Source organism: Xiphophorus couchianus, chromosome 21 (assembly GCF_001444195.1).
Source record: "Xiphophorus couchianus chromosome 21, X_couchianus-1.0, whole genome shotgun sequence".
NCBI lineage: Eukaryota > Metazoa > Chordata > Actinopteri > Cyprinodontiformes > Poeciliidae > Xiphophorus > Xiphophorus couchianus.
The window spans coordinates 7,702,293-7,727,750 of record NC_040248.1 but is presented as its reverse complement, the minus strand read 5'-3'; the positions used below and the strand labels follow the sequence as shown (position 1 = coordinate 7,727,750).

Genomic DNA, 25,458 nt, shown 5'->3' with positions numbered 1-25,458 from the left:
CTTTAAATAGCTGTGATGTTACAATACAAAGAGTTGGATTTTGTATTGATATATTTGTTAAATATAACAAATATATTGAGAAATAAATATGTTAAATAAAATAAAATAGTTCAAAAGGAATGAAAATTGGTACCATTGAGTACCAATACTGATTCCCAGGTAGCGGATATTGGTACCAAATCGATTCAAATGTCAGAGGTACCCATCCCTACACAGAGCAGAGCCTTGAAGGATCTGAACTGATGGAGCTTCTCCAACATGCTGCCACTATGAGCGACACAGTTCTAGATTCGTTATTCATTATTACACCAGTTCAGGCCAAGGATGCTCATCACTTAGATAAACTTTTTTCAGGTTTCATTTGTGCTGAAATTGCTCTCCAGATGCAGTAAAACATGTGCAGTACATCCTGTTATCATTCGCAGTCCCTCCAGCCGTATAGTTCTGTACAGTGCGACGTCTTTATGAGCCAGATTGTGAATCTAATCAGCGCTTTGTGCCAAACGAGACAAATGCAGCACCAGACTGAGAAATGCCTCATCCCAGAAGCCTCTGTGCTCCGCCGGGTTCCTGGGAGCCTTTCATCCGCAGAACAGATTGTGTTCCCTTCATGAGGAATTCCACATCTTACTTGGATGGAGAGAACAGTTTTACGCTCTCTGTTAATTGTTACATATGTACAAATTGAATCTATTGTTCAGCCGATGGGGGATTTTCAGTTTTTAACATGTCTTATCCTCCTCTTCCTCTGTTGTGGTGATGTTGGACAATGTTTCCTCTTCCTGCTGATGGCTGTTGTTCTTTTCACTATCAGGCAGAAACAGGACGGGGAATTTCTAGCTGCTGCTGATTTATCTCAGATTAGATTTAGCTCCTTTAGCATGAGATTGCTGCAGTGTATCGTATAGTGGGAAGCCCATTTGACTGATGGGTGTAAAAACTCCTTGATGTTTTATAGCTTTACATACACATGATGTACAGAAAGCATTTTGACATGTGGTGACATTTTTTAACTGATTTCTTCCTCCAGCCTTTTTCCTGAGATGGTTTGAAAAGCAGAAAAATACTTTGGAGAAAAGTGGATATCTGTCTGTGTTTTTGAAAAGTGTTTAAATCTCTGCAAGTTTTTCACATTTTATTCTTTTAAGGCCACAAAATCTGACTCAGAATCTGGAGGGAGCTAAAGATTAGGGTAATGGCAATGAGCTCTTTCAAAAGCTTATCACTAATAACATAAAAATCAACATTCCAGTAGAAACATGCAGAAACTTGATCAGGAGGGCTGCAATGCTATGAATATTTCTCCATTGATTACTCAAATGTGTTTAAATAATCGTCCATATTCTATTTTTGAAATAAAATGTAAATAAAAGTGATTAAAAAATTATTTTACATAGTTTTATCTTTTGAGAAATGCCTCTTGTTTCATGTTGAAAACAAACTTCTTGTTTGAACAAAAAATTATATTAAAGTCAAATAATTTTTAATTTTACAGTGTAACCGAGACCAGAGCCAGTCGTCCTTTTGGGTCATTTACTGCAGGTTTTCCCTCTCTCTCTACTTCCATCGTTCCTGTCAAGAACATATGAAATACCATGAATCATTTTCTATCAAATTTACAATTATGCACTACTTTGTTTTAGTCCATCACATAAAATCCCAGAGAAATGCATCCAACTTTCTTCCCCTGTAAGCAGATTAGATATTGGAGAAAACGAGAGGAATCAGCTCATTTCTGGTTCAGTTTCTTTTTTTCCACTTTCTCTCAAATGTCATCAAGTTTGTATCCTGCTGGCTTTTATGCAGCTCTGCTTCTAAATGAATGAATGAATGCTGAATTTACAAAATTGCTTCAATTTGCATGTGTCTCCGGTTAATAGTTTGTAAATTCTCTCGTTTTGGATTGGTTGAATAGTTATTAAAATACGTTTAACGGCAGTTTAGTGGCCGCCTCGTTGTTCTGTGATGATGTGTGTTCTCTCAGCTGTTGTCTTTGTCTAAAACGCTCTTCACATGGCGATCCAGCCCACCTCTGTTTAATCTCTTTTGGGCCTGAGCCATTTCTAAACGCACAGATTGCCTCTTTTCACAAAGACCGCATTGTCAGCAGGGTTGTGATGCTGCGCCGAGCTCCTGCCCCGGCGGACCCCCGGGTCTCTGAGCCCTGCCATGTCCTGAAAAGGAGGTCGAACCTGCAGGAAGGGAACGCCATCGCAAAGTGGCCTGGTGCTCATCATGTCGTCATGTTTTGCCTGAAACTTTTTTTTTTTCCCCCTCAAAAAAAAAAATTGCTCTGTTGAGTGAGTTCAGCTTTATCGTTAGGCAAGCAAAGGCTGACGTGTAAATATTTAGCCTTCCTTGTTTGAGAGGATTGAAAGGCGCATGGAGAAATGAAAGGGACGGAGACCCTTCAACTTTTATAACCCGGATAAAACAAGCTGAATTAAAGTGTGCGCCTGGGCTTGGGCTTTCATTGATAAGAAGAAGCAATAATTCATCACAAACCAGTGTTTACTTCAAAAAGATAAAATGTTACCAAGTATTTTTGGTCTAGTTCTAGTGCAAGTATCTTAGTACACTTGAAATAAGCCAAAAAAAACTTACAAGTAACTTTTTAGCAAGATGTAGGAGCTTGTTTTAATTCCTTAATATTGATGAAAAAGTTAGATATAAGTAAAATAATCTGCCAGTGGAACTAGTGCTTCTTCATCCATATTAAATAAGATAAAGAAAAATTTCTTGCTGAAAATTTATCTGTATTTTAGTTTCGTCGTATTTCAGATGTTCTAAGATATTTACATTAGAAACTAGATTACAACTAATTACAGAAAGCTTTCTGGATCGTATAAACTCAAATTGTTGATCCTGAGATTAAATATCTGTAATGCAGGGTTGCCAGTGGAGCAGAGACTGCTACAGGCTGCTGGCTGTTGGGGACAAATGACCTGAATGAGTGGACTGCGAAGCATTTTTTGCTGAATAACTAGGCAACGTTCATCAGTATCGTCTTTCCAGGCAGACCTGTCACTAAGATCACGACCTTTTAAAAGCATTGGTGCTTCGTCAGAGCAGCAGTTATAAGACTTCCTCATTTCAACTGCTTTACTTAATTGGAAATTCCACATTAGATGGTGTTAATATTTCTTTTTTTGAGGGCTTTTCCTCAATATGTCAACAATAGAAGTTAAGGTATCGATTAGTGAATTAAGAAGGTCATTCATCTTGAGGTTCATACATCAGGTGTTACTTTGGTATGAAGTTCACTCTGAGACACTTTCAGGTATATTTATGTTTCCTTCTTTAATACATTGATCTTCTTCTGTTGCCTCGCAGCTACAAAATCTCTGCAAAACTACTCAGTAAAAGAAGATGGATCTTTACTCTTTAATGCACCATCCACAGCTGTTGGCACATCTGGATAAGGAGGGTAAATACCATGATAATAATAAAATTGTGCTTTTTTGCAGTTGCAAAATCTAATACCTTAATTTACATTTCATAGTAAATTTAAATGTATCTTGCTAATAGATCAAATTTTTTATTGTCTTGGTATATTAAACTCATAAGCCCGCAGCATCACAGATCCTCCTCTGTACTTATCAGCTGACATTTGTGGTGCTCTTACAGTTTATCCTCTTATCTTTTGAGCCAAATCCAGGACTCCAGTCGCACACGCAAACTAATTTCTAAATGTCATCGGTGGCTGTTTAACAAAGGTCAACAGACACACATTAGGCCTGCAAAGTTTTCTAAATCGGTCAGAGATGGTGAACGGTGGACGCTTCCTTAAATTTCTGTAGGTGTTTGCATGCTGCAGTCACACAGAGAGAGTTGAGAATACGACTGGTCAGATAAATGTTGGGGATGTAGCATGGATGAGGAGAGAAAATATTAAAAAGTTGAGGCCTGAACCGTCCAAAAATACTAACTCTGACACAAAGCCATGAAACGAGTTGATGATCCAGTTAATGTTGCCAGAGAAAAACGTATCTTCACTAAGTTCAAGTCCAAAATAAGTCTTTGTAAGAAAAATGTCTTATAAGTAAAGAAATGTTCAGTTTGAGAATCTGTTTTCAGTAAGGAACTTATATTCCTAGAGGTTCTGCTTGTAGTAAAGAACTTTACGTTCAGATTGTTAATCATTCAGTCAATAATGTCTTTTTTACAGTAATTTAAAAAAAAGGGACTGCTGCGGGGGGAGAAACCCATAAAAATGCAGTACAGCTAATTTCTGTTCTGGTGCATCTAAGGAAAGACAATAGGTCCACCAGTGCAACCAGTACCACAAGTTATCCAAGCCTTGCTGAGAAGTTGATAAAACTCCACGTTTGCATTTCTAAGCAGGACAGAGAATGTTTTTTCTTCGTCTCTCTACAACCAGTTAGTGTCTAATGGTTCTAATGGAGAGTCGATGGCCCCAAAATACCAATTTCTGCTGCAGTTTTCTGAGAGTGAGCTTCGGGTTTTTCCTTTTTCCGTTACCGCCATCCTCCGGTCTGTGCGTGGGATTAAGATAAATATGGGTTCTGGTCCAAACTTGTTGCCAGTGGCTCAGACAAATAGGCATGTGTGCCACATTATAGGTAAACCCCAGTGGAAGGGAGAGTCATTAATTATTAATTAATAGTGTTTATATTGCTACTCCGTTGAAGAGCCAGTTAAAATGAATATTTCTTATTGACAGATTTATTCTAAGCTTTATCAAAGATTAGATTTTTCTTAATTTCTCAGATTATGGTTCAGGTTTACTCATCTTTACCACAAATACCTGTAATTATTTTTATAGTAAAGGTAAAAAATGTTTCCTTTTACTCTGTTTGGATCTTTTCTCCTATAAAAGACGAGGGAAGACGTCAAATTAAATTTTAATGCTGGCTTTTCATGATAATAGCGTCATTCTTACAACAGGAAACAAACACTGCGCCGCCAGACGGCTGATGAGAAGGCTTGTTGTTCCTTTATTGGATTTGTGCGGGAAGTTTCTTAATGACTGGATGTGGACATAAAAGGAGAGCGAAGCGTGAGGAATTCAGCGAATGCCGAAGAGAACAGTTCGTCTTACATCGCCGTTAGCTAATATGACAGATTTCCACAGGAATTGTGTGTTTTACAACAATTTCACACAAATATGTTCATTTCCAGAGGAAGTCGGTACTGAATAGCGCCAGTGGTTCAACAAGTTATCAGCACTTAGTGACTCAGAATCACACTTTTGGTGTTAAAGGTTCATTTGATTGTTTTTTTTTTTTTTTATGTAATCAGCTAACATCCGGATTTGCTATAAAAATAAATGGGTAAATTCAAAAACCCTCATTTAGGCATGAAAAAAAGAAGGAAATAAATTTTTTAAACATCTATTTGTCAGAGTTTTCCATACAATATGCGTTAATAATGTAATGTATGTGTGTTATAAATATATAAATAATGCTATATATCGTGTTAAAAGAAAAGATCTAGATTTAAATGGCCTTGTGTGTTACTGTTTTAATTTTATTTTTTTTTACTAAAACTAGGTTTTTAGAAATACTCTGTCTTTTAAGCACTCCACTGAAACTGGAAATCGCTAAACTTGAATATTCTTTACTCAGTTACACCTTCTACTCCCTGTGACCTGGAAGCTCTTAGGTTCAATGCATTTACTAGTAGTAAAAAAAAGCGCATTTTGAGTTTCGGGTCACTGTTGGTGGGCAGATCAACCGACTGTCTCATTTCTCTTTTCTTTGACCTCAGTTTTGTTCTCAGGAAAGATTTACTTTTCAGCTCCAGGAATTGAAATTACTTGTTAAAGATAATTGGATAAATAAATAATAATGTAACTCTACACCTTCTTATTTTAAATCTTCAACTTGGGTGGGATTCCTGATCTGCGTAACAAAGAGTGTGGAGGAGAAGACCAGTGACTCTTCTTGAGTTTCAACTTCTGAGCTTTGTATCTGAGAGGACGCAAAGCTGAGAAAGACACACTGAGGAGGAGTAGATAACGTTTCAGGAGTAGTTTTTGCATAACTAACGTGAGTTGCAAGCTGATCACATCAGATCTCTGTGAAGTTATGTCTCAGGTTGTGTCAGTGTTTAAAACCCAAAAGATAAATTTTCCTTGGGGGCGTCCCAAACATCTTCATCACTTTGCAAATCGACTTAAAGAACCGAACAAGTATATCACAGTTGCCTATTTATTAAGTTAAGCTGTCAGGTTGTAAGGAAATTAAATGCATATCCGTTTACAGATTTATGCTAGAAAAAGAAAAACAACAACACTACCATGCATGCATTATTCATATCCTGTCGTCCACACAGAAATATACAACCGTGGTCACTATTTCACTTTCACTGGATGCAGCTCATGTGTCAAAGCTTTTCATTATGAGGAAGCTGAGAGGTGCAGCCAACGAATGAGATGAACTTTAAATCGCTTTACTGTAGTTTCACTGAAGGTTTGATGGTTGGTAAAAATATACATTCATAAATATCTGATGCTTAAAAAATGATTCAATGCATAATACGGTTGTTTTTAATTGATGCTTGTTTCAGTGTCTTGCAAAAATATTTGCAGCCCTTGGAAGTTTTTCACATTTTGTCAGGTTAAAACTGTAATTTATTGTATTTTTATTAGCATTTTATGAGAGAAACCAACACAAAGTAGTGCATAATGGTCAAAAAGGAAGAAAATGATGCATGGTTTTCATTGTTCTTATGAAAAAACAATCTGAAAAGATTGCTGGTATTTGTACTCTGCCTCATTTACTCTGATACCCCCCACCCCCACCCCGCCCCCAAATAAAATCTGATTCAACCAATAACCTTCAGAAGTCACCTGATCTCTAACCTGTGGATTTATTCTCAGTATAAATCCAGATGTTTAGTAAAATCCTCAGTGGCTTGTTAGAACAAAATATTGGATAATAAAAACATGACAACAAAGGAACACAGTAGATAATTCAGACAAATTTGTGGAGAAGTGTCGGGTAATAAAACATTATATCAACACTGCAAACATTCACCTTTCAAAAACGAGAAAGAAAAGTACAAACAGTGTACAGCTCTCGAAAAAAATTACAAGACCACTTCAAAATGATCAGTTTCTCTGATTTTACTATTTATATATACGTATATATTTTTATAGGTATATGTTTGAGTAAAATGAACATTCTTCTTTTATTCTATGAACAAGTCTCCGAAATTCCGAGCAAAAATTTTGTATTTATTTCCAGAAAATGAGAAATGGTTAAAATAACAAAAAAGATGCAGTGCTTTCAGACCTCAAATAGTGCAAAGAGAACAAGTTCATATTCATTTACAAATAATAATGCTAATGTTTTAAATCAGGAAGAGTTCAGAATCAATATTTGGTGGAAAAACCATGAGGTTTTCAATGGGGTTCAGTGCAGTGGGCTCTTCATTTTTATATATATTGCTGAAAATAAAATAAAACTCTACCAACAGAACAAGAATATGTCACTTGTCAAGACTTTCCAAAACAATCTTATGTCTAACCTTGATAAACTCGTAAATACCTTAGTATATTTTCACTTAAAACAACCCAATTTTAGTATTTGTGGTTACAACAAATAAAGTATGTGAGAAGAAAATGTTTTAAATGTACATATTTATACCTCATATTTATATTTGCAAAAAATAAAATAAAACAATGATTTATTTTCCTTCCACTTTACGATCATTTACCACTTAGTGTTGTCTTTTGCAGCCAAACTCTTCTTCTTGCCAGGCACTGTAAGTTCTGGAGTCTGAATGCTCCAGCTTCTATTATATCCTTTATTTTTTTCTTCTTGATGCTATGGAGGGAGGGAAAAAAACCGAAAGAGGAGTGACCATTCATTCTGGATCTGCACCTGTTGAGCAGTGCGTAAGTCTTTCCTTTTTTTACGTCTTGGATTTACGACCTTCAGCTGGAGAGCCGACCTTTCGCTCGGCCTCCGCGGCAGAGCGGCAGCAGCTGTGGTGACTTCGTGTAAAAAAGACGACGAGAGGGCGCTCCACTTCCCTCTGCGCCTTGAACCTGATTGCGGCGCCAGTTGACACGGCCGGGTTCAAGTTTGTTAAAAAAACATTTTTTTCAGAGAGAAAACTCAAAAAAGACACTTTTAGTTTCTCCTCATGGCCTCATCTGTTGCCATTCATAAGCCTGAAAGCGAGGCCGGAAAAGACCTTTGGAATATCCCCAGTTTTTCATATGTGTGGTCCTTGGCAGCAGAAAATGGAGTTTTTATAGGGCAAGCAGCTGCGTAAGGAGAAACATTAGCAATGCTGACTCACTACAAAGAATAGCTCAAACGTCTTGAGCCAATTTATTTCTGGTTTGGACGTGAAAGAATCTTGCAGGCATTTCCACAGGATAACAGTGTTTAAGTGGGAGGATACATTTTTGATTTCTGAAGGAGCCTTGAGGCTCTCCTAGGAGCAAGCTGTCTGTCAGAAATACAGATCTCACAGACAGATCTGTAAGAGTTGTGGCTAATGACGCCGCAGCTCTTAAGAAATTTCTTGAACTCAGAATGACTAAATGGTAAGGGTCCCGTGCTGCATTGAGGAAACGTTTTCTGACGTAAGCTCTGGAACAATCCAGGTCTGAGTTTTGACCTTCCTCCTGGATTGTTTGCACCGACTTGTGCCGCCATGATTCTCATCTCGTCCTGAGAGGTTTTTGGGGTAATGAGCTTGTTGCCGATGAAAGATGGGTCACAGATCACGCCAGCATCAGCAGTGCCTGCGGATTCCTGCCGGTTCACGTTACAGCTGAGATAAGAAGCAGCTGGAGCAGCTTGGCTTGGGCGGCAGAAACGGGATGCTGTTTCATTCAGCTGGTTAGAAGCAGATCCAACCGATCTTTCATGACCCATTAACCCACTGAAGTGGATTTGTCAGGGTGCGGGAGAGCTTTCTGAAAGGCTATTGAGGTCTGAGCCAGTTAAACGTGCTAAAGTTGTCTTTTTTTCTATGTTCAGACCAGATTAAGCAATGAGCTTTTTTCAGGGCAGGCTTATAAATCTTTTCTTTCTTCTTTATGTAACAAAAGTTGTTTAGATGTTGGCTGCGATTACAAGACAACCAAGAATCAACCTGCCCTCATGCCAAGCCTTGATCTGGTAGTACAAGTCCACTCTTTACTTGCAAAAGTTCAGGGTTTTTTGTGTGACCCCACATGTGTTCAGTCAGATTTAGCTCTGAGCTTTGACTAGGCCATTCCTACAATTTAGCATTTTCCAAATTACTTTAATAATTTGGATGCAATACTATCCAAGGAAATCCCTCTTCATCGTCAGCTTCATAGCAGATAAACAGTCTTGGTGAAAGTGGGTTGATGATTGGAGCTGTTCATAGTATCAACCCAGTTCCATCCGAGCAAAAATAAACCCACCATGATGCTGCCACCACCTAGTTTCATGGTGATGGCTGGATCAGAAGATGCTCAATGTCTCCACTGTCGCTCTAAAGTTTGACCAGTAAAGATGAACTTTGGCGTCAAACTACATTCCACTGAAGAGAAGGTTTTCATGATCATTCCTATTATAGTTTGTTAATCTCTTAATATAAATGAAATTGTTGTCCTTTGATAAAACTATGAAATAAACATTTTACAGCAGGTAATTCTTAAAGTTGATCTTTCTTTTTTTGTTTTTCTAAGGATTATGTTGTGGTTACATTTTACAAAATGGCTCCTCAGGTTGTGAAAGTTGGTGACCTTGGTCTGGACAAGGTCCAGAATTCAGAATATTGAATGTAAAATATTGAATGTAAAACAAACACAAGAGTTTGACTAAAAATCCTGCAGCTCCTTTAGTGTCAGGGTCTAAGCATTGCTAACTACTCATCTGTGCATTTATCTTTAGTCGCATTGATTACTGCAACAATGTCTTAACAGGTCTGCCTGAAAAATAAATAAGAAAGATACAGTAGATCTAGAATGCTGCTGCTGCAATCTGACTAAAACCAGGAAGATAGGGCACGTAACCCTAGTTCTGAAGCCGTTGTATCAACCTTCCAGACCTCTCAGGTCGTCTGGTTCTGGTCTGCTCTGAAGAACCAGAACCAAACATAGAGAAGCAACATTCAGCTTCTGTTGACCACAAATCTGGAAAAAAAACTTCTAGAAAACTGCAAAAGAGTTGAAAAGTTGAATTCCTTTAAATCCAGACTAAAAACCCACCTGTTTAGAGTTGCTTTGTTGGGAAAATAGATTCATTCTTGTCTGAATTTCAGCTTTTTATTACTTCTCTTTATTCTCCCACTGTGATGTAATGCTTCTTTTTTGTTTGATCATTGTGTTTTGTGTGGTTATCATTCATGTAAAGCAGTTTAAACTGCCTTGTTGCTGAAAAAGAAGTCTATCTTGACTTTTTGTTTCTTTATGAATTTTGCAAAAACGTTCAGTTTATATAATGTCATTGTTTTCCCATATTTTCTCCAATTAATGCTGGATCAACTGTCTTCACTGCGAGATGATTTAATGCGACACAGTAAGCCTGCATGAAGTGAAATTGTGATATTATTGTTGAATATTGCAACATTAAACCACATTTTCCTTGCTGTTTCTACCATCATGATGACTACCACTTTGCATAAAAGATATTCCACTTGGCTAGATATATTATTGGTATGCAGTGTGAATGTATGATATCTGAAGTATCTTAGTCTACCAAAACATCACACTTGCACTATTTTATACACTGAAATTATTTTAATTTTACATAAATTATAGACTTCTTTTTTTCTACCTTTCTTCTGACTGATAACTTGACAAGTCTCACCAAACTCTAGCTGAAAGATGCAAATATCTACAGCCTGGTTTGGTTTATTTTCTGTTTTTATCCCCCCCAAAAATCACAAATGCAATATAACTGTTAAAACAAAATTACTTAAATGTGTATATATTTGTAAGTATGTTCTTCCAGATTTGGTCTTTGGTTTAGTCTACACCACCCTGCAAACACATAAAATGTGTTCAAGCAGCTGAAGTTTAAACACAGAGCAATATGTTAGCAAATTATACAGAAAGTGACAGGAAGGGATGGAATGTATTTAGCCAGAATTTGGATCTTGCGATTAATTTGAGAGTAGTTAATTTGTCATGTTTACTTGTGATTATTATTATTATTATCAAAAGTAATTCTGATAGCAGTTTATATTTTCATTTTTCATTTTTGTAGACTTTTGTAGACTAAGAAGTCGTGATTTTCAGATTGACCAACTTACAAATATCAGGAAGATTCTTCTTGGACAACTTAACTTCATTTCAGATAAATCATTGATTAATTAAGAGTAAATACAAATGTATTTTTCCACAGTCTCCTTTTGCATTTAAATATCAGACATCTGTCTTTTTAACTAAATTATTTCAATATTCACTGTGTATTTCTTGACTTCAAGCATCCACTTAGTTTTTAAACAGGTTGTTTTTCTGTGTGTGAGAACAGTGAGAGTGTAGTAGGTGCAGATCCTATTACTCTGCTTCATTTCCTGTTGTACTTTTTTGATATTTATCCCTACTATTTGCTCGTTTAACCAAATGAACATCCATATTTCTTCCTGCTAATTTCTGGCTGTGGGATTGCAGTTTTCAGTGGAAGGCAGCCAACCAGTACCCTGCATGACCCGCTGCATTTGAGACAATGCCTCCCAGCAATATCAAACGATCAAGTGGCTGACCTGGTTTGTTCAGCAGCAGATGAAAATGGGATTTCCCACAGAGCTCTAGAGTCACACTGAGAAATGCCATCCAAGCACTCCTGCATGGCTCAGTGTGTTAGCAGCAGCTAGTTTGGTTTCCACTTATAAATAGCAGGGGCACGCTAGCGAAAGTGCTGGTTCAGATATGAGCGTGCAGCAGAGCCGGGACCCGGTCCAGTCGGGCCGCTGTGTAGAGGTTTATGTGATTCACAGCTGACGTTTCTGCCAGGCTCAGATACCAGACCTCTACAAATAGGGTGAGATCACTGGAAGAAGGAGAAGAGGAGGAGGAGGAGGAGGAAGTGGTACCAGTTTAGCCGTGTTGGTTGCTAACCTCACCCACATTCCTTCTCATACTCTGTCAGGCTCCTGGAAATAACACTTTCCCTGATATGACACGTGGCATCCCGGATTTCTGCTGCCACTTTTTACAGCTGCTCAGGAAATCAACTTTACAGCGAATGATGGGACAAGTTTGGAAATGTGACAGCAGGAGGAAGCATGTCTTCTGTCATTCGACCACTTCAGATGGACATTTTTAAGTGCTAATAGAACAGAAACGACTTTTAATGTCAGGCAAAGGGAAAATGTAGGTGTAACCGCAGCATCAGATTTTAAAGTGTAAAAAGTATGTAAAAAACAAGATTACTAGAAAATCCTGTGGAGTTATTAGAAATAAAAATGTCAGACTTGTAATCCAAGGGATGTGAAACTGAGTTGGATCACTTTTCCAAAAATGTGCATAATAAAATGTAATATAATTCGCAGTACAGTACACCAGTGAAGAAGAACAGATTGTTCAGTAACAGTGAAATATTTTTTTATGAGTAATAACAGAGCTGGTTGTGCAAGGGTTTTGCATCTCTAATTTCTACACTAAGAACAGAACCTAAAATTATTTTTCCCCAGTTATTTTTCTTCCTGATTCCTTGTTCTGCATGTTTCAATGACTTGACTGGATTCAAAAGCAACTTTAATAAGAAAATGAGTTTCTGATATCAACCCTATAACTTTAGAAATACTAGTGAGGCATCTTTTAATGCATCGATTTCACTGAATCATCACCTGCTGACAAAACCCCAAAGCCATCACCAGCTCTCTGTCATCACTTAGGTGAAGTCCCCAAGTGCCGCTGCAACCCACTTGAACATGAAACAGTTCAACACTTCCTATAACAGGTTTCTGCATATATTCCTGAGTGGCTTTCTGTAGCAGGCGTGCTGCCTTGAAGTGCAGGAAGTGGAGGAGCAGCAGCCTGAGAAGCTCCAGTTTGAGACACAGCTGTCCATTACGACGTCACCGCCTCCTCTTCAGGCGGTTTCCACCCCAGCTTTACAACCACTGAGACAAACTGACGTGGCTTTTACAACTTCCTAAAAGGAGCGAGTTCAATTAAGTACTCATCTTCTGCTTTATGTTTGAAAACTTGATAAGTAACCTCATCCAACCATAAAGATTATTGATTCTAAAATAGAAAACCGGGATTTTTTTAGTCATCCCTAAGCTTTACAAAGTAAGTAAATAAATAAATAAATAATTATGTCCATTTAATTCAGGTATACTTGTTCACTCTAGCAGCACAGCTCAATTTTTGAAAAATCCAACCTATTATTTGAGTAAATGAAACATACTATATTGTATAGGGGGTAAAATTAAGGTAGCTTAGGTGTGAAAGCAACTGAGTAACATGCCAAAAAAACATAATTTAGGTTGGATATCTTTTTTTAAGACATCAGCTCAGTGAAATAGTTTGTAAGTTTTATCTAAAGTCTTTATTTAAATCCTAATGGTCTTAAACGGGTCCAGAAATTTGAAAAACCAAACCTCTAATTCAGGTAAATTTGCCCAATGGGGCTGGAGAGGATACATAAAATGACTATCTTAGCCAAATGTCACTGAAGGATTTTTATAATGCATGTTTTACTGTAAGTTGATTATTTTCCAGGGACTTAAAGCTAATAAAACTCCTGATGTCTGGTTTTAAGTACGGTGGAGGAGCAAGGATGCTGTGGGCTTGTCTTCTACTTGAGACAATTTCAAGCAAAAATCTGATGGACCCTTTATATGCTAAGACATGTGACAGCAGGAACAGAATAAACTGTACCGCTAGTCATTCTGTAAAATTCAGTTATTTTTTTACACAAAATTTTCAGTGAGAATTCATCCAGTAAAAGAATAATTCATAAAATTTTTTATGCAGTGTTGATTTGGACAAACTTGCCAAAAACTTTGTCCAAATAAATGTTTCGTGGGGCATGTCTGAAATCTCAACTAAAACAAAATTTAAAAAATGATTTCTTTATTATTGAAATGTTTAGTGAGTGTGAAATTGTAATTTCTTGTCTTCAACTAAATAATTCCCCTTTGACATTTCAGTTGAAATATTTGCAGACATTTTTTCAGATTTTTTTCTAAATGTTTTTAGCATTATATTTGATCATTGTGTTGTATAAGTGGATGTTAATGAACTGAAATCGATTTTCTCTCTGTTTTTGGTGAGGTGAAGACTTCTGCAACACTCAGCGTTTAAGAAGCAACTTTATTTTCAGATTAATACATGGCCAACATCATGGTCATTACAAATCACCAAACAGTTTGTGTTTAAATAAAATCACATAATACAGGAAATAATTAAATGACACATTCGCACATAAACAGACTGACCATTTAGTGAAAAAGTTGAACCTCTTCAAATTTAAAAAGGAAATCATCTTCCTTAAAACGAGACAAAGTTGCACAAGAAAATGCGGACTAGTCAAAGATACACATAGCAATCACAGGAAATATAATCAATATGTTACGGCCCCACCCCCTTTTTGTGAGGAGGGGAGTAACACGACAGTCACAATCATTTGACAGAGTCCAGGTGAATGTTGTAAAAAGGTGGGATTTATTGATAACGAAAATCCCGGAAGGCTCACACAAACTGTGGGGGAGAAAGGGGCGGTTAGGGGGGTGCCAAATCATAGAAAATAATAAAACAAAACAGGGCCTAACTACCGTCTGAGCTAAAGAAACAAAAGAAAACAAAAGCCCTGTTTATCTAATCTAACAAAAGTTTCCACCAAAACTTTACATGGGTGGCACCCACCTCCTTACCTAGTGTATCTAACAGAAAATACACCTACGTGATGAAATGTACAGGGTACCCCAAACTTACCTCGCCCTCTAACTCCCACCACAAACCTTCACACAAAGAGCAACAAGACATGCGTCAGGTGGTAACAAAGCCAGCCCCCCCCCTCCCCTGGCCTCTACCCAGCTGGGCTGCTTAAATAAGGCCTCCCTGCATGCTGATTGGCCCATAGTTGATGAGGATCAATCAGAGGAGATTGACACCACCTTTCCCTAGTACCTGTGAAGAAACAAAGGGGGAGGGGAAAAAGAAACAAACAGCCTGCCAGGCATGTAACAATATTATAAAATTATAAAATTTAATGAAAAACAAAAATACTAAATAGGACACATAGAGAAACTCATTAATAGATTCATCATTTATGTCTGCACTTTAAATAAAATATCCAAATTGCCGCTCTCGTTTTAACAAACATCACTGTTTTTGCTTACACCTTTTGTTGTTTTTATATTTATAAAACCTGTAAAAATGTGTTAAGAAAAGCAAAGCAAGCTGCTGAAGGCGGCTGGTTCTGTTCTGGGGACTTCTCTGGCACATCTGGAGATGATTGTGCAAAGAATGGTTCTTCACCAAATGAGACGTTTATGGAAAACCCTGAGCCTCCTCTTCATCACTGCCAAACAACAGCAAACTGTCTTCAGTCAGAGGCTTCTTTGGCTCTGCTGTGATACTGACTGTGACTGCTACCTTCTTGCATAATAGTTTAAATAAAGCTGCTGGGGCTCAGACCATGCAGCTTTGTATTGCGAGGATCTCCCAGTTCACATTTCAACACGTTATTGAGCAAGATGCTGAACTTTACGATGTTTCAGAGAAATGTGCTCAGTGGTTGTGTGAGTGATTAGTTCAGCTTTAGTCTAAGTTTGAACAGACATTTAAGAGCTTCAAAGAAATATTTATTTCTGCCCTTAAACATGAATGTTTGAGGTCATTAAATTTATTTTAAATTCAGATGAAGATAACCTACGTAAAAAACTGTTCAAGGGATGAGACAAAAAACTAACTCATTGTTTGACCTTTAACAATGCTTTTTACTCTAATTGGTAGAGTTGTTTTAATTCAGGCACATTGGACGTTTTCTAAGCATAAGCATCTAGTTTAAGATCATGGTCTTAAACAAGGTCTGGACTTTGACTAGGTCACTCCAAAGTATTTTTTCCCAGTAAATAGCAGGGTTGGACTTGCTCATATTCTTCGATCGTTCTGCAAAATTCAGCCAATGATTTAAGAAAATGTGCCCTGCGACAGACTGGCGACCTGTCCAGGGTGAACCCCGCCTCCCGCCTGGAACGTAGCTGGAGATGGGCACCAGCAACCCTCCCGACCCCATTGGGGACAAGGGTGAACAGACAATGGATGGATGGATGGATGTATTTAAGAAAATGCTTGACAGAACCATTAATTTTTCTCTCTACCAGAAACTCTTGAAGAACGTCATGTGATCTGTTCTTGAACGTCACCTCACACCTCACAAAACTCACCATCAAGTCCAACTTTGAATGCCTCAAAAAAACCGACAACTGTGCTTCAGAGTGGCCTAGTCGAAGTCCAGACCTATATGAGATGACGTAAAACCAATCTAGAAAGAAGAGCTGCTCAAAATTCCTCCACAGTGATGTAAAAACCTAATTCACAGTTGTAACAAAAGCTTGATATCAGCAGACACAATTAGCTGTTACATTTAGGGAGGCAGTATTGTTTTACTGAAAAGCCATGGTTTGGATGTGTTTTTTCTCTATAATTAATTAAATTCCCATCTGTAAATAACTTTTTACATTTACTTGGTTTATGCATGTAAGGGGGCAAAGACTTTTTCAAAGCACTGTAAATAAATAAATAATGTAATCACCAAAGTACTAAATGTAAGTTGATGTACTTTTCAAAACTATATTTATGAAATTGTAAAAGTATAAATATAAATCACTCAGTCTCAACCAATAGACTGAGTTCTTTTTAGCTGTCTCCTCTGATTTGTAGGCTGGTGGTTTGATCCTGACTTGTTTTATAGCAGTTTGGAGCTTTTGCTAACTGGCTAGCATCCTATCGGGACACATGCTCCAAAGATGAAACAACTAAAATGGCTGCAGTTGGTGCAAAGGATTGGCTAGCAACCAATACATTACTAGAGTGCTAATATTAATCTGTTTAAACCTGCAGTTCTGTGTTGTAGCAGTTTTAGTGGTCAAAATGCAGTGATTGAAGATATAACAATGGAGTGCCTGTGTACTGTTGTAGATTTTGTGCATACTTTCTTTTGCCACATGTCCTGTATCTTTCCCCGCTGTTTACTGAAAGCCAAATGCATTTCTAACGTTGATCAACTCATTGTGAAAGAGACATTGTGTTTGCATTAAGTGTTTCTCAGTGACCTGCTATGAGAGATGAAAGTTGGGTTTTTTTTCAGACAGTCATTTCAGGATATGTCTCCTTTTCTGTGTCTTGCAGGCAACGGCTGCTGCTGCTGGGGCCGCAGAAGCTCACCGCTGTGGATCCAATTAACTCACAATTGAGGATTTTGGACTAAATAGGAAAGATGCAAAGATGGAAGCAGACTGTGTTGGATTCAGTTTCACAGCATCTTTTAGAAGCATACGTGTACACACAAATGAGTTTTAATAGTACCTACTTCCCCTTTCTTTGACAGGACACAGATACACCCCTGACTGGGCCCCCCTGTGGTTCATTGAGTTTGGGAAGTACCTAGTAGTACAACTGCCACTGTTGCTCTTAAAGGGCCAGCAGGGTGTTTTATTTACCAGAAGTCATATTGTTGAATGTTTGAAACTTTTTAGCTTACATTTAGGTGTGTTGTGTATAACTGATGTGGTCATGAGGACTTTGATATTTGAGACCTGGAAATCAAGACGCGACTATATATGGACGCAAGTGAAAAAGGGGAGGGACTTGCTTTGCAGCCAATTCTAAACCTATGTACATTTTTAAAAAATTGCCTATTTACACCATTTTTGTAGCTCATTTTAGGCACTTGTTACTGTTAAATGTTGGAAAAAGGTGCACACTTTTATGAATAAAATTGTCAGTATAGCAGAATCATCATTGCTTTGTTTTTATGTTTGTATCCAGTTAATCAAGGAAGCCTGTGAAGTCACCTGAAGACCAGCTAGTGCTGCTTACAGGGGAAAACCTTTCACTCTACTTATGAGCCACTTGTACTTTTTAACAGATCATTTTACACCCACAAGACACCTTACTGCAGAATTTCAGTGTTGTTGTTTTTACATGTGATTAACAGCTGAGTCAGCGGCACCAATTCCCATCAACAAGATGTCTGATGAGATATTTTAAGATAAATGTGAAAGATGATCAATTTAGGGAAAAAGTGAGTGAAACAGAGCATGTACACCATCGAAAATGTTGAGGAAAAACATGCAGTAAAGCTGTTAGAGCCCGATAGAGGTTGCATGTTACGACTGTTGTTGACAGCATCGACTGCCTTATTGGTTTAAGTGTCTGGGTTTAGTGCACCACAAACCAAAAGTGGGTTATTTTCTCATGTCGTGAATCCTGAAAACACCCCAGTTATGTAATCTACACATTTGCCCGAACATTTCTGAGAATGTTTAAAATGAAACCGAAGGTAAAAGAATGAAAAACCGTAAGTTTGAGAACCGTAAAGCTGAAATAGTTATGCATGCACTGTTCTTCTGCACAACAGCGAATAAATAGCGATACAAAATCTTTCACTCTCAGTTTCAATCTTAAAATTTAATTGTCACGTTGACTTCCGTGGATTGTGTGCCTGAAGCGGTCTGTTTACAGGTGGAGGTCTGAGGGCTACCTGGGCAGCAGCTCCCCCTAGTGGTGAACATGGCAATCTAATTTCAACTTTACATAAGCAGGCGGAAAAAAAAATTAACAAGCAGAGATGCTTTGTGAACTTATTAAAGCTGTTAAAGAGGAGGGCAAGAACTAAATAACACGACTGGATACAGAGCTCCACTTGTTGATTTTTTTTTCACGCAAGCTAACTTCAGTACTGTAGCACAGCTAGCTTATACTGGAAGTTAGAAAAGTAGAAATGGGATTGTTTTTATGCCACTTTCTATATAGTAACAAGTAGAGTCAAATATGTTTATTAAAGATTGAGGTTTTAGACACCAGCATAAAAATATGTACTGTTAAGGAGTTTTAAGTTGCATATGGACAATTCAGAGAATTAAGAACTATTTCCCACTAGTAATAATTAGAAGAATGCATCCTGAATTGACTCACAACTTCTTTAGGAGAAATGATTGCCTTACAGTTTCTCTATTATATATTTGTTTGTATAACAGAAATGAGTAAAAAACAAAAAGCTGAAATTCAAAAGTTTATCTGCTTAGACAAGAAGTAGCCACCTTAAAACCAAATATCTGAACACTGGCTAGTTGTGATTGTTTTTCAGTTTCTGAAAGTTGTAAAATCTTTACATTTCATAATCTTTGAAAAACATATTTCCAAAGCACATTCTTATTTAATATTTTAAATGTAATTCTTCTTTTTCTTAGCTGGTATCACTTGTTTCATTCTGGGATTCGTTGGTCTGTCTGGGGAGTTCAGGTGTCACTGTGGTGTGGCAAAACTACAAATCGCATTATGCAAAGAAAAAAATGACTCATCTCAGAAATCATTTGTGTCAATAAATTCTGCTCTTCTCTATAAACCTAGAGAAGAATCTGGCTCCTTAAACCGAGTTACTGCCTTAAAACTGCAAGTTCAGACAATTAAAATCAAAACGTTATTGTTAAATTAGCCACTACTTTCCCCTTTATCATCAACAAGTGGGTAGGGTTTGCTTTGAAAACAGGGATTACAATTGGCTTAAACCTGTTGTTATTAAACTTAAAATATACTAAAGGTACTTTCATTTTTTAAATTGAACTCCCACTCCCTTTTCTTATCTCAAGTAAGTTAAGCATGAGTCATTGAAGTTTTAACTTAATTTCTGTAATTCATATAGGTCTTAAATTTAACACATAATGATATGAATAGTATTCAACTGAAACTGGGGAAAACCATGTCTTGTTTTGGTTTTAGCTCGAACATGTTAAAATGTTCAGCAAAGGAAAAATCCCCCTGAGTAACACTAATAAGAAACAAAACTGAAGAACATCAAAGTCAAGTTACAGATAAACAGGCTGAAAATTGACCTTCAAAACACAAATGTTTTAGAAGTTGCACTAGATTTAGATTTTAGGCTAAATGGTGCACAAATTAAAGCTAGGTCACAATAGCTAATATAAGCTAAGCTAACTTATCTAATCAAACAAAAACATGTAACTACCCCGGATGAATTTAATAATCATATGCTGCTAGTAATGTTTTAAGATCTTATGACATATTTTTTAAGTCAAAAAGTGGGAAAAAATATTATATTACTGGATGCATCATTAAGAATATTAATGCTAAACTAACTTAGCTTATCTAAAATACGTTAGCTTAGATAAATTATTGTAAGCGAACCTAGCTTAGATTATTAAGTAAACTCGTTTACATTTACTAGTTCCTAAAATCCGATTTGTAACATTTTGTGAAATTTGACAAGCTTGTTTTGTGTAAACTATTAGCATGGAGTTCTTATGCTAAAGTGACTTTTGATCACAGTTTATATCAAAGAGATTGAAGTTGTTCTTTAGTTGGTTTGTGGTCATTTGACTGTCAGGTATTCTTCAGGTTTGGCAGTACAGTACACCAGGTGTAAGCCATCTAATAGATTTTAAAAACCTTATCTTTGGCTAGCCTCCAGAAACTCTTAGATGTGGTCAGCTGAGCAAAGGAAAGCTCATTAGACTGGATATTGCTCCATGTCACTTTTTATCACGCTTTCTCTTGTACCTTGGTCCCTCCTTTGCATGCTTCAACTTTCTTTGGAAAACACTCACCCAGGGCACTTTTGCCTGTTCTGAGAAGACTCATGCGAACACACACTGTGCCAGGTCAAGCTTTTTGATTCTGACTTCTGCTCGCTTTCATGTTGGGATCAGGAGGTGCGGGAAGGAGGTTAAACAAACACAAAGCTCATTAAAATAAACCTCTGTCAACTCCCACTCTCTTTTTTTTTTCACTGCTGTACAGGAATGTGCTGTCAGGCGTCACAACCCACGCATAACTGCTGCAGGACTCCAGGTAATGAATGAACTGGGGATGTCCACCCAGTAAGCAGAGCACAAAGACAACTGGTAAAGGTTGGCTGAGTTTCCCACCACTATGACACCTCATCAGATAATATGCTGTTATATTTACTGACATGCCTTTTAAGAAATGTTCATATGTATTTCAGTCCTGACCTTTTAACTACCCATATAGATCTGTCTTAGTAAATCTTAAAAAGTTTGTGGAAAGTTGTGACATATGTAAATATCTTGGCTATGACGTAAGTGAACGTGTTTATGTCTAATTGGAAGTATTCCTCTAATCTTCTATGCAACATAGCTGAAGTCAACCATATTGGTTGAAGAGCATCTGTGAAAAATATTTTTCACATCTACTCATAAATTCTCAATTAGACTGAACTTTGACTGGGCCATTTGTTAACTCTTGCTGTTTATTGTTGTTGTCTTGTTGTCTCAAATCTTTTACAAATTCTAACATTTTTTCTTCCAGAACTTTCCCATCCCTGCTGAAGAAAAGCATCCCCACATGATGATGCTGTCACCTCCATCTGTGACTGTGGGGTGATGTGTTCAGAGTAGTGCAGAGTATTAGGTAAGATCTCCAAAACGTTTTCTTCCATAAGTTTGCTTTGTGTCCTTCATAAAAAACTTCACACAGGACTTGTTTGTTTTCTTTCACCAATAACTTTGTTATTGTCACTCTTTCATAAAGTTCAGATTTGTGGAACGCATGACTAATAATTGCCCTCTAAGCAGATTGCCCCATTCTGAGTACTGTATTTTATTTAGGGCTAACTGAGTTGAGGGGGCAGAATGCATATGTATGCTGCACTTTCTGGGGGATTTTTTTGTAATGTTTGTGAAACCATGTATCCTCTTAATTTCCATTTCACTCTTAGGCTTTCACCAAGTGGAGTGTATCTCATAAAACAGCAATAAAAAAACATTGACGTTTGAGGTGACAAAACATGGATTATTGACTCCATTGTTTTATAACCTGATAAACTTGCGAAAAGTTTAATGTTAGCTATGTTTCCCGAGGATTTTTCTAGCTTTTGTTTTTACTCTTAGGGTGAAGTAAAGGACAAAGGCATTTGCCAATAGATTTGATTTAATCCTCATTTTGTGACGCTTTTCACAAAGTTAATCTTTTCAAGTAAAATAACTACTTACTCTGTTACATTACCCCTGTAACCTTGGCTATCTACACTTTCCACCCTCATCTATTTCCTGCCTGAATCAGTTCAAAGGAATGCATCTAAACGATAATAACTTTCTTTATTGTCATCATTCAGGGTGTTTTACTTCAGGGAAACGTCTGACTTCATCGTTAGTGTTCACGCCCTCGGCCTTTTGATGTGACTGCTCTGTTTGTTCACCAGCGCCAGCGGTCTGCTCTCTCCCATTCAGCTATCGACTCACTTGTTAAACTCCCACCCGGCCACACACACACACACCCCGACGCACGCATGCATACACACATGCTGGTTGGGCTCCACCAGTGGCATTGTTTGCATTTAACACCAAGAGGTGAGAGGCGTTCAACCTCGTTTGCACATCACGTGTCACAGCCACTGCCTGCAGGGCTCAGATCAGGTGAGACTTCTCACCTGCTTTTTTTTTTGTGTTGATGATTTTTTTGTTTGTTTGTTTTTTCTGCTTTTATTAAGCTGTTTCTCATGAACACACACAGCCAGAGAAAATTTTCTGAATGATGTAATCTGCTTTTTCTCTACTCCACTATTCAAACATGCATTTCACAGTTTAAATCAATTGTTATTGATGCAGCTGGAAATGCGTCAATGCACCTTCTGTGTAATGTACAGAAAATGCAAAAAGTATGTTACCTTTAAGTATATCTGCAGCATTGTTTATCTTAAACAGTATATGGTATGAAACAACTTACCCGTATTGGGATTTGTATATGTTTTGGCATGCAGACAGAGCCTAAAGGATTTACTCACTGTCAGTAAGAATGTTGCTTAATATATTGTTTTATTTGCCAGTTTTCTTCTGCAACTTGTGGGAAACATTTTGCAGGATTTTATATACTGAACAGCAGTTAGTGGCTATTTTTATTAGCTAGCAGGATTTGCAGGAATGTATTCCTTACAGCATTCTACTGCACATAGAGCCTTGCAAATGAACCTATTCACATTTTGGCTCATTACAACCACAAACAATGTGTTTGAACCTCTTAAAGCTGCAGCAGGTAACTTTTGTAAAACCTGTTTTTTTGTTTTCATATATGTCAAAAATGTCAGAGGAGATAATGGCTCCTCCCTGTGGTCCTACTGCCATTTGCAGAAACACACCACTCCAGGTCAGAAGGTCTTAGTGCAGTCAATCACACTCATGTACATGGTACTCACGCTTTTTCATACACAGCATGTTCGAGCTAAAGCTTGGCGGTTTGCTGGTGGAGAAACAACTTAACATTGCATTAAAACTGTTTATCCATCATCATCAGTAGCTATGCTAATTAGTCTATTCGTTTCATGATAGGTTTTACTGTGGGGAGGAGCTGTAATGTGGCAGAGAGTAGGTGTGAGCAGTATTTACATAAGCATGATTGACAGTAATACAGCGTATTTCTGCAGATGGCAGTAGGATTACAGGGAGGAGGTAGAGGAGCTGGATTTTTTTCACAGATTATTTGTTTCAGATTATGCTGTCAGGAAACAGTGACAGTTTTAGCAAATATGTAAAAACTGTTTTATAAAAGTTACATACTGCTGCTTTAATTGGGATTTTGTATTCCCATCAACCCTGACCTGCATCAGAAATTTATCTGATTTATTTTTCACACAAGGAATGTGTTTTTTACGGTACATTTTCAGGTGATGGCTAGAGCAGTGCTCCACAAAATGTTTAAAGCTTGGCATGTTGTTTTTTTGACCTAACCCTGCTATAAACTTCTCCGTGACTTTCTCCCTGACCTGTCTGCTGCGTTCTTGCATTTTGGTGGTGTTTATTCTCCATAAAAAGGCAGCATTAAAGCCTGAGTATTTCCAGTAGCAGGTTTAATAAGGACACATCAGACAGATGGGCTTTAGGTTTGAAGATTTAAGTTTTAGAGCCATATAATTGAAGGATATGCTTTCTATAGCCACTTATTTGGAGTTATGCTATTTGGCGGTCAGTCGCGCTGTGGATTTAAAGTTAACACTTCATCCTTGGGTGTGCAATAATGTGTCAATTCAAAAGAGAAAAAGGCAGATGTTTTAGTGGTTTCTGACCAAAACGTGATGCACTTCGTGCTCCCTAAGCTATAAACTGTCTAAATGTGGATAGCAGCAACCTGTTGTTAGCGCTGTCCTCACTCAGGCTTGCAGTTTGCGTGGTCCCACAACTCTGGACTGCACGCAGTCAGCCGTGGCGGCTCATCACCACGGACTGCTGCAGATGATGAAACCTGCGTCACTCAGGCATCATGGGTGAATGGCCAGGGAACCATAAGTTTAACCTCATTCTCTTCTGCAAATGTGAAGAAGAAACAATTCTGACCACTGAAATGTGAAAAACATAGACGGTGTTCCCTGGAGCAGAGTTTTGGTGTTTTGACTCTTGAACGCTGCCGATATGGTGATGATGTCAGTGAGCTGATGTTTGTGCCAAAAAAGGAAGAGTAGCTTGTTTTGTTGTAAAATAGCAAAAAACTATTGCATTGTATGCAATAATCAACATGCTGTTATTATTCCACCTGTGGGTTTATGTATGAGCACAGGTTGTTTTAAGTTACATTTAATAACTTTTTGACTTCTTAGTTAATTTATTTATTATTTGGATTTTATTTACTTATATGTTTGTTTATGTTGTGGATGGGCTTGATTTGATAAAATTAATTAATTATGATTATGCTTTTTATTTTATTTTATTATTTTTATTTTAATTTAATTCTCATGTTAAGGGATTAGAATATTTCAGGTTTATTGACTTGTAATTATTAGCTTTTTTTATTTGTATTTAGAGGTTTGATTTTATTAAATATATTTATTTATAGTAATTTGGTAATTTCTTTATTTATTTTTTTTTAATTAGGTTACTGATGAGGATTGGAATTACTATTATTGTTATGTATATATGTATGTATGTATGTATGTATGTATGTATGTATGTATGGATGGATGGATGGATGGATGGATGGGTGGATGGATTGATTTCCTTCTTGCCTTGTTTTAAATGCCAAAAATATCGTTTTGTGTAAGGATGACTCAACTTTGTCAAAGTTGCACTTTGCCAGGTTTAACACCTTGAAAAATATATTTATTTTTTATTTTACTCAGCTATTTTCTAGCTAAGTAAAATAATAGCAATAGTGAGATGGCTTCTGAAACATCCTGCGTGGTTTTAATCTGTCAGAGCTCGTGATTTTACTGTACACCAAGAGGGAAAGTTGCCTTCTGACTCAACTGGTTGCATATATTAATGCTGGGGATGTAAAGCGTTGAGTGTGCAGTGTACCTGAAACTCAGTCATTCCCTGAGACTGCTGCCACCATTCTTCTTAGCTTTAAAACACAGT

The 25,458-nt window shown here is 37.3% G+C and overlaps 1 long non-coding RNA gene across 17 annotated transcripts in view; it reads left to right on the top strand.

Moving 5' to 3' along the window:
- The window catches only part of LOC114137020 (uncharacterized), a 50,074-nt gene that overhangs the window by 13,698 nt on the left and 10,918 nt on the right, over window positions 1-25,458 (top strand). For 5 of the 17 annotated variants that reach the window (XR_003593918.1, XR_003593906.1, XR_003593905.1 and 2 more), the window contains exons 2-3: window positions 17,267-20,947; window positions 21,447-21,526. This is a non-coding gene — a long non-coding RNA (uncharacterized LOC114137020). Of the gene's footprint in view, window positions 1-17,266; window positions 21,007-21,424; window positions 21,527-22,229; window positions 22,531-25,458 lie in introns of all 17 variants that reach the window. The other 12 variants (XR_003593920.1, XR_003593909.1, XR_003593919.1 and 9 more) reach the window with 9 other exon arrangements.